This window comes from Mesocricetus auratus, unplaced genomic scaffold, assembly GCF_017639785.1.
Source record: "Mesocricetus auratus isolate SY011 unplaced genomic scaffold, BCM_Maur_2.0 Super-Scaffold_100033, whole genome shotgun sequence".
Lineage (NCBI taxonomy): Eukaryota > Metazoa > Chordata > Mammalia > Rodentia > Cricetidae > Mesocricetus > Mesocricetus auratus.
This window is the reverse complement of record NW_024429213.1, coordinates 8,723,368-8,738,791: the sequence shown is the minus strand read 5'-3', so window position 1 is coordinate 8,738,791 and position 15,424 is coordinate 8,723,368. Positions and strand designations below refer to the sequence as shown.

Here is a 15,424-nt window from a genome sequence, read left to right as displayed (position 1 = left end):
GGCTGAGACCCTAGAATGGAGGAAAAAATTCTATTTCGTCAGGTAATCTTGAGGAGACACTGGAACCGAGAGAGTAACCATGAGAGGGGGCACGACCAGAGGACAGAGGGATGGATTTCTTTGTCCCCCTTTCCCAAGGTGGTCACATTGAATAAATCTCCTTTTTCTGACCCCCCCGCTTTTCTTTTTGAGACAGGCTCTCTGTACATATAACCCTGGCTATCCTATAATTATGTAGACCAGGTTGACCTGGAACTCACAGAGATCCTACAGCCTTTGCCTCTGGATTAAAGGCGTGGACCACCACACCTAGATAATCTGGCTCTTTTACTTGGTTTATTAAGGACCAGTAGCTGGACCTGGTTTGGGGCACAGGTTGTGACCCCCAAGTTTGATAATAAAACAAAGCACAAAGCTAGCTTATGTGTCATACTACAACCCAATTCTAGCCTATGAAATGTGTGGAAGGATTTGTATGCCATTTCCCTGGGGTCCACAGAGCTGAATAATTGGATTCTGCCAACTCATGTTGAAGCTCATAGAGAGCTGACTCTAAGACTGTAAAGGGAAAAAAAAATCAAACCCCCTGCTTTAACTAGCTCATCACAGCCAGGAAGAAATCTACAAGCAATTATAAAACAACGCCGTGCCCATCACAGTGATAAGAATGGGCAGAGCAAGAAACAATAGGACTTCATGTGAGGATTGGGAATCTGGGAATCTGAAGCTCTTTGGAGAGCACTTTTAAAAAAAGATTTATTTATTTATTATTCATACAGTGTTCTGGCATGCACGCCATCTCATTATAGATGGTTGTGAGCCACCATGTGGCTGCTGGGAATTGAACTCAGGACATCTGGAAGACTAGCCTCTTAACCTCTGAGCCATCTCTCCAGCCCATGGAGAGCACTTTAATAGCATTCAAATCATTTGCCTTATTTCACAGTAAAAAATAGACTCCATTTTTAAGAAATAGGCTTTATTTTTTTAATTACTTTTTTGTAGTTTTATTTTTTGTTTTCTTTCTTTTTCTTTTTTTTTTTTTTTTTGAGACAGGGTTTCTCTGTGTTGTTTTAGAGTGTTTTTTGGTTTTCGAGACAGGGTTTCTCTGTGTAGCTTTGGAGGCTGTCCTAGAACTCACTCTATAGACCAGGCTGACCTCAAACTCATAGACATCTGCCTGCCTCTGCCTCCCGAGTACTAGGATTAAATCCTATTCCCGGTTAAGTAATAGGATTGTAATTGACTTTTTTTAATGTAATTGGGATTCATGAGTAGTTATACGAAATTTAAAGAGAGAGAGAGAGAGAGAGAGAGAGAGAGAGAGAGAGAGAGAGAGAGAGAGAGAGAGAGAGAGAGAGAGAATGTTAACAGTAGAGGCCCGTGAAGAGAATAAAATCTCGTCCAAACCAGGGTAGAGCCCTAACATTCCAGTCAGGCTGGGTGGATCACCTAGGCAAGGAACCCTTAGGAAAGCAGGCTAAAGAAGCACTGTCACACCTACTCCAACAAGGCCACATCCTAACAGTGCCACTCCCTGTGGGGACCATTTTCTTTCCATCACCACACCCAGTGTTTTAGGCTTTAAGTCTTTCTCTAGTCTCCTTCCCTTATGTGACTGCCTCACCAGCTTAAATGGAATGATGTTTCCCTCCTCTCCATTGTCCTCCTCTGGGCAGCTGCTGAGATTTGCAGCTTGCCTGACCTAAGAATTTTTCTTTTCTTTATTCATTTATCTATTTATTTATTTATTTGTTCATTTTTTGTTTATTTATTTATCTGTTTTTATTTTCATGCACACTGTTGTTTTGCCTGCATGTATGTCTGTGTGAGGGTTTCAGATCTTGGAATTACAGACAGTTGTGAGCTGTCATGTGAGTGCTGGGAATTGAACCCTGGTCCTCTGTAAAAGCAGTCAATGCTCTTAACCACTGAATCATCTCTCCATCCCCGAATTTTTTTTCTTTTTTAAAAATGATTTATTCACTTTTTATTTCATGTGCAATGATATTTTGCTTGCATGTATGTCTGTGTGAGGGTGTCAGATCCCCTGGAACCGGAGCTACAGACAGTTGTGAGTTGTCATATGGGTGCTGGGAATTGAACTGGGGTCCTCTGTAAGAGCAGCCAGTGCTCTTAACTGCTGAGCCATCTCTCCAGCCCCCAATTTTTTTTAGACTCCAATATAATCGTCCTTGGGCTCCTGTTTAAATTCATTCTTAAATCCTTTTATTAATGAGACTAAGAACCTCAAGGGGACCTCAATTCTCCTTGTATACAAAGAGACCTTATCTTTTGAAGAGGGCGGGAGGATGGCTCAGTGGATGAAGGTGCTTGCAGCACAAGCACAGGTCTTGAGTTTGGATTCCCAACAGCTGAGCATGGGCGGGGGAGATGGGCCAATCTGGATTCCTAGAACCCAAGTAAAAGCCAGATTCTGTGATTCCTGTCAATTATATCAGTGGGGGGGGGATCCCCTGAAAGCTCTCAGGCCAGCAAGCAAGTTACAAGGCATTTTGGGGTGTCTCACCTGGGGAAATTGAGATTCCCCTCTTGGAATTCTTACTCTTGTTAATCAATTAATTGAAGAATTTAAGAGAAAAGCAACAGGGCAGACAAGCTGGGGAGCTCGGCAGCTGTCAGAAGGCCGGAGGAAGAGGAAAGCCACGCCTTGAGGTAAGCAGGCATGGTTAACAGTGGAGGTCAGCCATTTAGTGGACCAGGAGCCACACAGCAGGGGCTGGGGTTACAAGTGAGAAAGTCCTCTGCTAGGGAGTGCCCAGGCTCAGGCCAGTACTACGAGTTCTTCCTTTTAGACAGAAAGTACTTTACTTTTTCTCAAAGGGGAGTCACGCCTGATAAATGTGAATATATATATATATATATATATATATATATATATATTTGTTCCTTTTGTTTGTTTGTTTGGAGACAGGGGTTCTCTGTGTAACAGCCCTGACTGTCTGACTGTACTGGAACTCACTTTGCAAACCAGGCTGGCCTCAAACTCAGAGATTCATCTGCCTCTGCCTCCCAAGTGCTACGATTTAAGTCATGTAGCACCACCACCGATCTTTTCAACAGGGTATTTTAAGATACGATACTTGGAGGGAGATGAAAGAGCAGGATGTTTAAGGGGAGGTGGAACACACCTTCACCTCCTTAAGACAGTAAGTAAACAATTCACAATAGCTTCAGGAAGTCCTTAAACTAACCTAACTCAGTAAATCGGTCTATCCCCAAGAGTACATAAGCCATAAAGACTGATAGGCGCTCTCAGACAAGCTGACCACTTAGAAGACACTAGGCGGAACAAGCTGGACGAAAGAGTCTTCAGAGCCAGGTAGCCTAGAAGAAGCAGACATCAGCCCAGCTGCCTGGAAGGGACTCAGACGAACTGACTGACACACTTGGAAAGGACACCTTCTAAGCCACTGAGCTGCCTGCAGGCTGTGCAGTGTGCTCCAGCTTTCCTGAACTGTCCCCATGCTGGGGTGGGCATTGGTGATGCTGCCGTGAGTCATTTCTGCTCCTGTAATTCCAAGATATCTCATTGGTTCACCAAGTTGGGCTTTGGTGGCATCCATACTTTGGTCTGTTTGGGATTTTTGGTTTCCTCTCTGAGGTAAGCAGATGTTTGTTCGTGTCACCCCAGAAATAATGTCACACACGCATGCATACATACATACATATACATACATACATACACACATACAATCATATCCCATTTAAGGCTGAGCACTTCACAGACTCTTTTTTTTGGTTTTTTGTTTGGAGTCTGTCCTGTAACTCTCTCTGTAGACCAAGCTGGTCTCAAACTCACAAAGATCTACCTGCCTCTGCCTCCCGAGTGCTGGGATTAAAGGTGTGCACCACCACAGCCTGGCTCTTTTCACAGACTCTTTACTCTCTGCACGTGGACCATTGTAGGTCTCTGTATCAATTCTCTCTCTTACTGCAGAAAAGTGCTTTTCTGATGAGAGCTGAAAGATACACTTACAGCAAGCCTGCACAGTGGTTGCCCCGTCAGTCATCAGGTGGAAGGTGCTGGGGTCTGGGGGAGTGTCACAATTAAGTTTCCTTACAATGAGTATGCATGGAATTCTGTTGGCTTTCAAGTTACATCTTTAAAAGTTGCCAAGAATACCTCCCCCCTTTCACTAACATTGACCAAAGGCTGAAATTTGTAACAAGGTTACAGTTCAAGAGGTTTTTTTTTTTCTTTCTTTCTTTCTTTTTCTTTCTTTTTTTTTTTTTTTTTGGTTTTTCAGGACAGGGTTTCTCTGTAGCTTTGAAGCCTGTCCTAGAACTCGTTCTGTAGACGGCTGGTCTCAAACTCACAGAGATCTGCCTGCCTCTGCCTCCCGAGTGCTGGAATTAAAGGCGTGCGCCACCACCGCCCTGCAAGTTCAAGAATCTTTTTCAGTAAACAAGTGTGAGGAAGGATTATGAAGGAGGACCATTTCAGTGTAGGAGATGGAAGTGCTAGGAACGTGGTTATGCATCACTTTTGTTCCTAAGTTAGCCTAAGTGCTGTCCTTGACATCCTTGGTCAGGTGTCTCTGGGGAAGCAGCATCTGGCCCTAAGTGAGCGCACCTGACTTATTGTGGTTGAAAAGTCAATTTCCTTCAGGGATGTGGTCCCTGAAGGGTATTCATGCTCCTGTAGATGTCCCTGCGTCCATGCACATACAGACAGCACTAGGGACTCAGTAGGAGTGTCTCTCCAAACCTGTCTGCTCTTGGCTGTGGGTGTGAACAACCACTTCACTCACATTAGCATCTGGAATCACTGCAATGATGGACTGACTGCAAGTTAAAACAAACCCTTTCCTCCCGAAGTGTCCTTTTGTTGGAGGTAAGAGCAACAAGAATGTCTGTACAGGTCTTGTAGAGACAGGGTCTCTCTCTGAATCTGGAAGCTCACCTATTGGACTAGACTGGCTGGCCAGTGAGGGCTCAAGGCTGGACATATCCCTGCCTCCCCAGTGAAGGAATTAGAGGTGTGTGCTGCTCTGTTGCTTTCATGTGGGTACTGAGGCTTAAACTCAGGTCCTCATGCCTAGATGGCAGGAACCTTACCGACTGAGCCATCTCCCTAGCCTTCTGCTTTTCGTATGTCTATGTTTAGGCTTATCTTTTTTGTGTGTGTGTAACCTAAGTTGTTTTGCCACTACCACCAGGGGTACTGAGTTAAGATCCAAAGATAACATCTTGTGTGGTCTTGCATATTTTTTTGGCTAGTTTTCCCCAGATCCCCAGGTACAGTTGCCTTCCCAGAGTGAAGGGCTTCCATGCTCTAAGTTCTCTGTAGTCAGCTGATCAGACAGTTAATGCACTGTACATGACGGAGGGAGAGCCACAAACACCAAGGTGATAAGTTCATCGTGATTCCAACTTGTATTTCTCTAACAGCTAATCATGTTCAGCCTCTTCTCATGCATACATTTGCCGTCTGCGAGTCCTCTTCAGGGAAGAATCTTTCCATGCCTTTGCCTACTTTTAAGTGAGTTATTTGTTCTCAAACTGCTGGGTTTTACATTCCAGGACTGGGGGGAGGGCTCAGTGCATAGGACCACACCAGTGTGAGGACTGGAGTTTGGACCCCCAGGACCCACCTGAAGCCAGATACAGGTCACGTGCGTGTGTCATCTCTGTCCACCTACTGACAAATAGAAAGCGAAACCAGAGGGATCCCAAGAAGTTTCCAGGCCAGCTAGCTTGGCCTGTGCAACAGTGAACAAGAGCCCCTGCCTCAAACAGAGTGGAAGGGGAGGAGCCCTAAGACTGTTCTCTGACGCCCAAAGGAGTCCCGTGGCACGTGCCCATGAGCACTCCTACACAGACACCCGTGCACACACACAGCCATGCACAAACACATGTAAAAGATGCCTGTGTGTGTGTGTGTGTGTGTGTGTGTGTGTGTGTGTGTGTGTGTGTGTGTGTGTACATATCGGAGGACGAAGAGTTCAAGGTGAGCCTGGTATACATGTGACCCTATCTCAAATAAAATCAATCTAGATGGTAGTTGTGTGTCAGATAGTTGCTTCCGAAGTGTTTGACCCCAGGCTGTAGCTTGTCTTTTGTTGTTGGTGTTGTTTTGCTTTGGTGTGTTTCTTTGACATAGGGTCTCATAACATCGCCCAGGAAGGGCCCAGAACTCACAATCCTCTCCCATCAGCCTTCTGAGTGCTGAGGCCGAATGTGTTTGCTACCACATAGACCTTCTACCTTAGCTTTATGTGAGCTAGCAGAACAAAAGGTTTATTTTGATAAAGTATACATTTTCCTTGTGTAGCACGGCTCTGGGCGTTAAGTCTGAGAATTCAGTTTCCTTCTAGATCTCAAAGCTCTTTTTTTTTTTTTTTTTTTTTTTTTTGGTTTTTCGAGACAGGGTTTCTCTGTGGCTTTGGAGGCTGTCCTGGAACTAGCTCTTGTAGACCAGGCTGGCCTCGAACTCACAGAGATCCGCCTGCCTCTGCCTCCCGAGTGCTGGGATTAAAGGCGTGTGCCACCAACGCCCGGCTGATCTCAAAGCTCTTATATGGTGTGTGTGTGTGTGTGTGTGTGTGTGTGTGTGTGTGTGTGTGTGTGTTTTAACCTAAGGGCACTTCATGAAAGCCTTTATCATTTTCAGAAAAGCTATACCAGAGTTTATTGGAAGACAGGCAGTGTTCAGTAATGGCGCATTAGTCAGCTTGTGTCACCAAAGATCCCACAAACTAAGGGGTAAAGCAACAGATGTTGTTTTATTTCCCTGCTGTTCTGGAGACTGCAAGTCGAAGATGAAGGCACCATCAGGGTTACTTTCCTCGGGCCTCTCTTCCTGGCTTACACATAGACACCCTTCTCTAATCCTGATGTTCATGTTTAAGGACGAGGAGGGATGGAGGAAGGGAGGGGAGAGGGCAATGGAGAAAGTGCTGGCACCTTTTCCCCTTCATATACAGACAGCAACCCCCACTGTGACCTCCTTTAACCTTGCCACCTCCCTAAAGGCTGGTCTCCAGATTCAGTCACAGTGAAAGTCACAGCTTCGACATGTGAATGGGGGTGGTATGCGGAAATTCCCTCTGTGATGGGCACGGTCCTAGCACACGGCAGAGCTCCTTCGCCTTTTATGTTGACCTGTGCTGCTGGCCACAGCAACTGTCATGTGCGGACATGGGCCCACGCAGCCTGCCTAGTGTGTTCCCGGTCTTCTCCCTTCCCTGCTGTTCTGGAACCCTCACCTCTGCCTCCTTCCCTTTTTGGAAGGCATCACCCTAACCAGACAGGGCAGTGCGCACCTATAATCTAGACAGGGCAGTACACACCTATAATCTAGACAGGGCAGTACACACCTATAATCCAGACAGGGCAGTACACACCTATAATCCAGACAGGGCAGTACACACCTATAATCTAGACACTCAGGAGGTAGAGGCAGCAGAATAAAAAGTTCATGGTTAATCAGCTGCGGTGGCACATGCCTTTAATCCCAGCACTTGGGAGACAGGGGCAGGCAGATCTCTGAGTTTGAGGCCAACCTGGTCTACAGAGTGAGTGCCAGGACAGCCTCCAAAGCTACACAGCAAGTGCCAGCCTGGTGACCTGAGTTTGATCTCAGAAACCCACATGGTGGAAGGAGAGAAGGTACTCCTGCAAGTTATCCTTTAATTTACACACACACACACACACACACACACACACACACACACACACACACACACTCTAAATGTAGGACCTAGAGAGATGGCATTAAGAGAATATATTACAGGCAGTGGAGATACACACGTCTTTAATCCCAGCACTCAGGGAGGCAGAGACAGGTGGATCTCTGTGAGTTCCAGGACAGCCTGGTCTACAGAGTGAGTTCCAGGACAGTCTTCAAAGTTAAACACAGGAACCGTGTCTCAAAACAAAACAAAACAAAACAAAACAAAAAGCATTGGGATTGGGACTAGAGAGAGAGCTCAGTGGTTAAGAGCACTGGCTGCTCTTTCAGAGGACTGGGGTTCAGTTCCCAGCACCCACATGACAGCTCACAACTGTTTATAACCCCACTTCCAGAGGATGTGAAACTTTCACACCAATGCACATACAATAAAGTTAAATAATTTAAGAAGAGCATATTGCTCTTGCAGAGGACTGGCGTGTGGGTCACAGGACCACCTCAGGTGGCTCAGCATCACTTGCAGTTCCAGCCCCAGGGATCCAGTGCCCTCTTGTGGACAAGTGCACTCACGTGCACATGAACTCACAGAGATATGGACACATTTTAAAATAATAAATACAAGTCTTTAAAACATAATAAATAAGCCGGGTATAGTGGCAATGGTACCCTCCTTTAATCCCAGCACTCAGGAGGCAGAGTTCAAGGTCAGCCTGGTCTACATAGTGAGTTCCAGTCCATCTAGGACTACACAGTGAAACCAGTTCAAAACCAAACATGTTTTATTGAAGTCCCAGGCATAATGGGACATCGTTATCTGGTGGAAATGTCAAAATGCTAGGGGACTTCCAGCTCTCCAACCTACCACACTTTTACAATGGCCATTTTGGTTTATAACGCCTTGTATGTGACAAGCATTCTCCATCAGCTTGTGTGTTTTGAACACTTAATTTCTCAGCTGGTGGCACTGGTTTTGGAGGTGGGGCCTAACTGGTAGAAGTAGGTCACCAGGAACGAGCCTTGAAGTTAATACCCAGCCCTGGTTCTGGTGGGTTTTTCTACTTCTCCATCAGCTTCCAGGAAGTAACCCGCTACTGAATGCCTTCCAACAGGTAATGTTAGCTAGGGCCATGCCATTTTGCAAAGCTCCTCCATTTTGATTGAATTGCCAGCCTCAATAACTATAGTCATTTTTGTAGAACTAAAGTAAGTTCTTGCTCTAGATCATTGTCATCACCGCTCTGCCCAGTCAGGAAAGATGTTTATCTCACTTAACAATCCTTTAATTGACTACTTACTGGTCACCTCCAGCGGTGGCCAACTGTGAGTCAAAAGATAAACTTTTCAATCAGCCTCCCATCCCCCTTCCTCTAAAAATGTGTAAGGAGAGGCTCCCACACATCCACCTGGCCCTGAGCTCTCCTCGGAACCCCCTCCATAAGGCTGTCTCCCTGTCTGTATATGGCATTAACACCTCTACAGTAAATTGCATTGCTCCTCTTGAATCCCAAGCCTGGAACCCTTTTGGCATCTTTTTTGTTTGTTTGGTTTTGTTTTTTGAGACAGGGTTTCTCTGTAGCTCTAGAGGCTGTCCTGGAGCTCGCTCTGTAGACCAGGCTGGCCTCGAACTCACAGAGATCCGCCTGCCTCTGCCTCCTGAGTGCTGGGACTAAATGCATGCGCCACCAATGCCTGGCTCCCTTTTGGCATCTTATTACTCTGCTTGCCATGCCTTCCCCGCTGTGTGAACTAAAATCTCTGAGAAACTGAGCCAGAACAAACTCCTTCCTCCCTTAAGGGGCTTTTGTCACAGCAATGGGAAATGCTCAAGACAACTACCAAGGGGCAGAAAGGCTATCTGAGAATAAAGTCTCCACAGGGTTACGTGGAAGGAAAAAGGGTGTCACCTTAGCTCTCATGTGAGTGGATATGCTAACTTTTCACTAAAGCCAGGCTTATTGGCAACTAGGGGCTGGGGGGATGCTTCAGTCGGGAATCGCTTGCTATGCAAGTTTGAGGACCAGAGTTCAAACCCTCAGCATTCATATAAAAGAGCCAGGCACGTAGGCATCCACCCGTAATCCCAGCACTGGACACAGGGAGATAAGAGGACCCCTGGGCTTGCTGACCACCTGAGTCCTTGAGCTCCATGGTCAGTGAGCGATCCTGTCTCAAAGAACCAGGTGGAGTGTGGTTTAGGAGGACATCTGGTGTGGTCCGCCTGCCTGCCCCTGCCTCTGACTGTGGGCATTAAAGGTGAGTGCCACCACACTCAGACTATTGGTTTTTCCCCTTTTTTTAATTAAAGTTAGAAACAAGTTTGCTTCACATGTCAATCCCAGCTTCCTCTCCCTCCCCTCCTCCCCACCTCTCCCCAGACTGTTATTTTTTAAAGATTTGTTTTTATTGTTTTCAATTAAGTGTATGTGTTGACTCTCATCTTCCAGCTTTACATAGGTTTTACATAGGGTTACAAGGCAACTGATTTTACACAGTGAGCCATCATCTCACTGGTGCCTGAATTCTCTACTTTTTAGAATGGCGTTTCTCAATCTGGGCTATGCATTAGCATCACTTAGGGAGATCTGGAAAAAATATCCAGACATCCAAGCTACATTCCAAACCATCTAAATGAGATGCACTACAGGTGAGACCCAGGGTCCGAATTTTGGCACCTTCCCCAGGCAAAGTCAGCTTTGATAAAAGTGTGCTGGGGCATTTGTGCTAACAAGATCAGGATCTGATAGGTCTGGAGTGGGCCAGGGGTTGGATGAGTTCAGTGTACTTAGTGGCTAGTTTCCAGCCATCCAACCAGACTTACAGGAACAGAAGTCCTTGAGCAGCTCCGTATGGTACCTGCATGACTGAGCCGGGTGTTGGTGATGCACGCCTTTAATCCCAGCACTCGGGAGGCAGAGGCAGGCGGATTTCTGTGAGTTCGAGACCAGCCTGGTCTACAGAGCGAGTTCCAGGACAGCCTCCAAAGCCACGGAGAAACCTTGTCTCGAAAAACCAAAAAACAAACAAACAAACAAAACAAACAAACTGCATGACTGCACAGGCATGACACAGGATGGACATCAAGAGTCTACTTCCCCTGGGTCTCAGTTGTCCTAAAAGATGAGGCTTTCCCGAGGCAGACAGCCACAGCTAAACACCGACTGAACTCCTGGAACCCAGTTGCAAAGAGGAGTGATGGGCAAAGGGGTCAAGATCAGGCTGGAGAAACCCACAGAGACAGCTGACCTGAACGAGGGGGAGGTTATGGACCCCAGACTGGTGACTGAGAGGCCAGCATGGGACTCATCCAGACACCCTGAATGTGAGAGTCAGTGAGGAGGCCTGGGCAACCTATGGGGCCTCAGATAGTAGATCAGTATTTAGCCCTGGCATACAAATGGACTTTGGGTGCCCATTCCACATGGAGAGATGCTCTCTCAGCCTGGACACATGGGGGAGGACCTAGGCCCTGCCCTGGATGATATGACAGTCTTTGAAAATCCCCCATGGAAGGCCCTACCCTCCCTGGGGAGTAGAGGGGGGATGGAATGGGGGTTTGGGGGATTGGTGAGGGCGGGGAGGAGGGAAGAGAGAGGGAGCTGGGAGTAACATGTGTAAAAAGTTAAATAGAATTTAAAAAATAGATGAGGCTTTCAGTACTAAAACGGGAAAGTCTTGGGAAAACTAGATGGCTGGTCACCGCCTCCAATCTTGTGGTCAGTGAAATTCTCACACTATTACGTGGCTATTTTAACCAAACAGACACAGGTTAAAATGTGAGGGTAAGATGTGGGGACACAGAGGACCTCAGAGGGAAAAGACAAGGTCAGGTAGGGAACAAGTCAGGGAAAGCAGGTGCTCTGGTTTTACCGGCATCACAGGCACCTGCCTGCCCATGAGGTTTTAGTGAACCATGTGGACCTTTTGTTTGTTTGGTTTTCTTTTTTGTTTGTTTGTTTTTTGTTATTGTTTTGTTTTTTCCAAGACAGCTTTTTCTGTGTAACCACCCTTGCTCTCCTGGAACTCACTCTGTAGACCAGGCTGGTCTTGAACTCACAGAGATCCACCTGCCTCTGCCTCCCAAGTGCTGGGATTAAAGGCGTGCACCACCACTCCTGGCATGTTTTTGGTTTTGGGTTTTAAGTTTTTTAGACAAGGTCTCACCTTGTGGCCTATGCTAGCCTCTACTTCTGAGATCCTCCTGCTTTAGTCTCTTGTGTTATGGGATTTTGTGCATGTGCCACAACACCCAGATCTGCAGTAGAGTTTTGTTTTTGTTTTCCCAAGACAGGGTTTCTCTGTGTACCTTTGAAGCCTGTCCTGGAACTCACTCTATAGACCAGGCTGTCCTGGAACTCACAGAGATCCACCTGTCTCTGTCTCTGCCTCCCGAGTGCTGGGATTAAAGGCGTGTGCCACCACCTCCTGACTGCAGTAGAGTTTTAAAAGATTTCATTTGGGACCTGCAGAGATGGCTTAGTGGATAAGAACACTGGCCACTCTTGCAGAGAACCCAAATTTGATTTCTAGCACCCAGCCCACATGGTGGTTCACAACTGTCTGAAACTCCAGTTCCTGGAGATCTGACGCCATCTGCTGGCCTCTATGAGCATTGCATGCATGTATCGTGTATGCATAGATAACATGCAGGCAAAACACCCCCACACACATAAAATCAATACATCTTTTCTAATTGCTTGTTTGTTCGCTTGTTCTTATTTTTGTGATTCAGAGAATCAAGAGTAAAAACATTCTCCCACTCTAATTGACTTTTATTAGAAACGTCTTAAACTGCACAGCCCCTGATCTGCAAGATGGAAACAAACTCTGAGGAGTCGGGCAGAGGGGCACACAAAAGGCTGAGGAAGTTAGACGTGATGGTACAGATCTGTAATTCTAGTTATTCAGGAGGCGGAGACAGAAGGATCGCAAGTTCTAAGACTTGTCTGAATAACTTAGTGGGGGGGGGGCTGGAAGCCACAGCTCGCTGCTGGCCTATTGTTTAGCATGCTTGGGTTCATTCCTCCACAGCGCCACAAAAAACAAAACACTAAAACCAAAGGATTGAGGAAAGGAAACATAAGGAACAAGAAGCAGACCAATGACTTATTAACTCGCTTTATCTATTGTCTAGCTACCTATCATCTATCTATTTATGTTTTTTGAGATAGGGTCTCACTGTGTTGCCTTGACTGGCCTGCAACTCAATATGTAGACCAGATTGGCCTCAAAATCTCTGAGATCTTCCTGTCTTTGCCACCACACTCTGCCAGATTGGTGATTATGAAATTATTTTGAAATTGCTTTCCTTAGGGCAAAACATTAGGGACTTTCGTTGGCTTTGTAGGAGCTGGCTATTGTTTTTCTCTTGATTTCTTGGAAGGTTGGCTCTTACTAATAAAGAGCCTGAGTCTCCTTTGTGACATGAAATCTGAGCATGAGTAACTCCATCTTAGATTAGCCTTTTAGGATATAGTATAGGAGAACCTTAGTCCAGATAGCATCCCATAAGTTTTATCCAGCACGTCTATTTTATTGAGCAGACCAGAGGAACCTAGAGATGTAATAGTCTTTGTTATAGATTCAATACTTGTGAACCTCCTCCCCAAATCCACATTTGAAGTTATAACCCTTGATGTGGTAGCATTAGGGGTAGGTGTTTGGGAAGTGATTAATTAGGTGGTGAGAACAGAACCTTCATGAATGAGATTAATTCCCTTATAACCGAGGTCCTGGAGCTGAGTGTGGAGCTCATCTGGTAGAGTGCATTTCATTCAGGAAGCCCTAAATTTGACCCCTGGCACCAGCTAAACTGGATATGATGGTGTAAGCCTGTTATCTCAGCAACCTAAAGGTAGAGGCAGGAGGATCAGAAATTCAAGGTCATCCTTAACTATATAGCAAGTTTGAGGCAACCTACACATTTCTGCTGCCCATAAGTCATCCAGTTTGTAGTATTCTGTTATAGCATTCCAAACAGACTAAGACATCCTAGTCCTTTATTTAATCACGGAGAAAACAGAGGTTTCTTTTTATTGTTGACATTTGAACTAGAGCGGATGAGGGATTGTCAAGGGAGCACATTACAAATGCAGACTTGGCCCTTCACTGTAGAAATTTGGATTCAAGGGCTGTAGAGATGGCTCAGCAGTTAAGAGAATTGGCTGCTCTTTCCAGAGGTCTTGAGTTCAATTCCCAGTAACCACATGGTGGCTCACAACCGCCCATTAGTGAGATCTGGCGCCCTCTTCTGGCCTGCCGGCACACATGCAGACAGAACACTGTGTAATTAAATGTTTTTTAAAAAAGAAATCTGAATTCAAAAGGTCAAAAGGCCTTCTACGTGGTATCTTAGATCATATCAGATCCTCCTCTGAGCAACAGTGAACTAAATAAAGAGCTCATCAGCTGGCGATCTAGTCTGTTTTTTGTTTTGTTTTGTTTTTTGTTTTTTGAGGCAGGGTCTCTGTGGGTATGGAGGCTGTCCTGGAACTAGCTCTTGTAGACCAGGCTGATCTCGAACTCACAGAGATTAGCCTGCGTCTGCCTCCTGAGTGCTGGGATTAAAGGTGTGTGCCACCACCACCAGGCTGATCTAGTCTGTTAAAGACAGCTTTTTTATTTGTTGGCCTGATTGAGGCAAGTGTGTCATCTTGTGGCCCTGACTGGCCTGGAACTTGCAACGATCCTCCTGCCTATGCATTCAAATGCCACGTTTAGAGACGTAATCCAACACACCCCGCTTAAAAATGGCTTTCTATCCCTATCCAAGGCATTGTGTGGATTTTGTCTCTTAAATACGTGTCACATCTGTCCCCTTCTCTGTTCCACCAATCTAGCCCAAGCCACCACTGTCCCTCACCTGAAAGGCCCTTCCATGAACACCTGCAGCCTGCTCTCCATAGCGCAGCCAAGTGTTCTCTCTGAGCATGCTCCATGCCCTAATTGAAGGCCCTCAAGGTATCTGTTACCTTTAGGATGGGAGTACTATCTGTCCTTGGGCTTCGTGACCATGTGGTACAGCCCCTCTGCCCTTCTGCTTGAGCTGGTCACATGCCTTTGTTCTTCTCTGCAGATGCCCCAGGGGCCACCTTACACACCCTCTCATCCAAAGCTCACTCTTCCTGATTTGCTGCAACACACCCACCTTCCACTGCCCCCCAGAGCCTCACTTTTCCAGGAAGCTCTCTGAGGGGATCTGAATGACAATGGCCCCCATAAGTCCATGTTTGTGAATGCTAAGGCTTCAGTTGGTAGAAGTTTGGGAAGAATTAGGAGGTTGACCTAGTTTCAAAAGACTCGTGCCATTCTAAATCTCTCTCTCTCCCTCCCCACCTCTGTCTCGCTGCTAGGTGACTGTGTCTCAAGATGTGAACTCACAGCTGCTACCCAGTACCAGGCCTGCCTGCCACCATGCTGCCAGCCATGATGGTCACGGACTCTAACCCTCTAAAACTGTAAGCCCCAAATAAACTCTTCTCTAAGCTGCCTTGGTCATGGTGTCTTACAGGAAAGTAACTAAGACACCTTCTCTGATCTGCATAAATGTGGCTGATAATGTTATGATTTAATATCTACATGATTGATTTATTAATGTTGGTCACCTCTGGCTCTCATCCACTGTCGTGGAATCTTCAGGAGGCCACAGGCTGTGTCTTTTTTTTTTAAGGTTAAAACAGGGTTTTTATTGTGTTTGTTTTTTAATATTAAAGTGTGTGTGTGTGTGTGTGTGTGTGTGTGTGTCTATGCATAGTTAGAGGTATGTGCACA

The 15,424-nt window shown here is 46.1% G+C and overlaps 1 long non-coding RNA gene across 1 annotated transcript in view; it reads left to right on the top strand.

Moving 5' to 3' along the window:
• LOC110342834 overlaps positions 1-15,140 on the top strand; it is a 79,572-nt gene extending 64,432 nt beyond the window's left edge. Inside the window, exon 3 of the long non-coding RNA XR_005872449.1 lies at positions 15,007-15,140. This is a non-coding gene — a long non-coding RNA (uncharacterized LOC110342834). The remainder of the gene's footprint in view (positions 1-15,006) is intronic.
• The last annotated feature ends 284 nt before the right edge of the window (positions 15,141-15,424 follow it).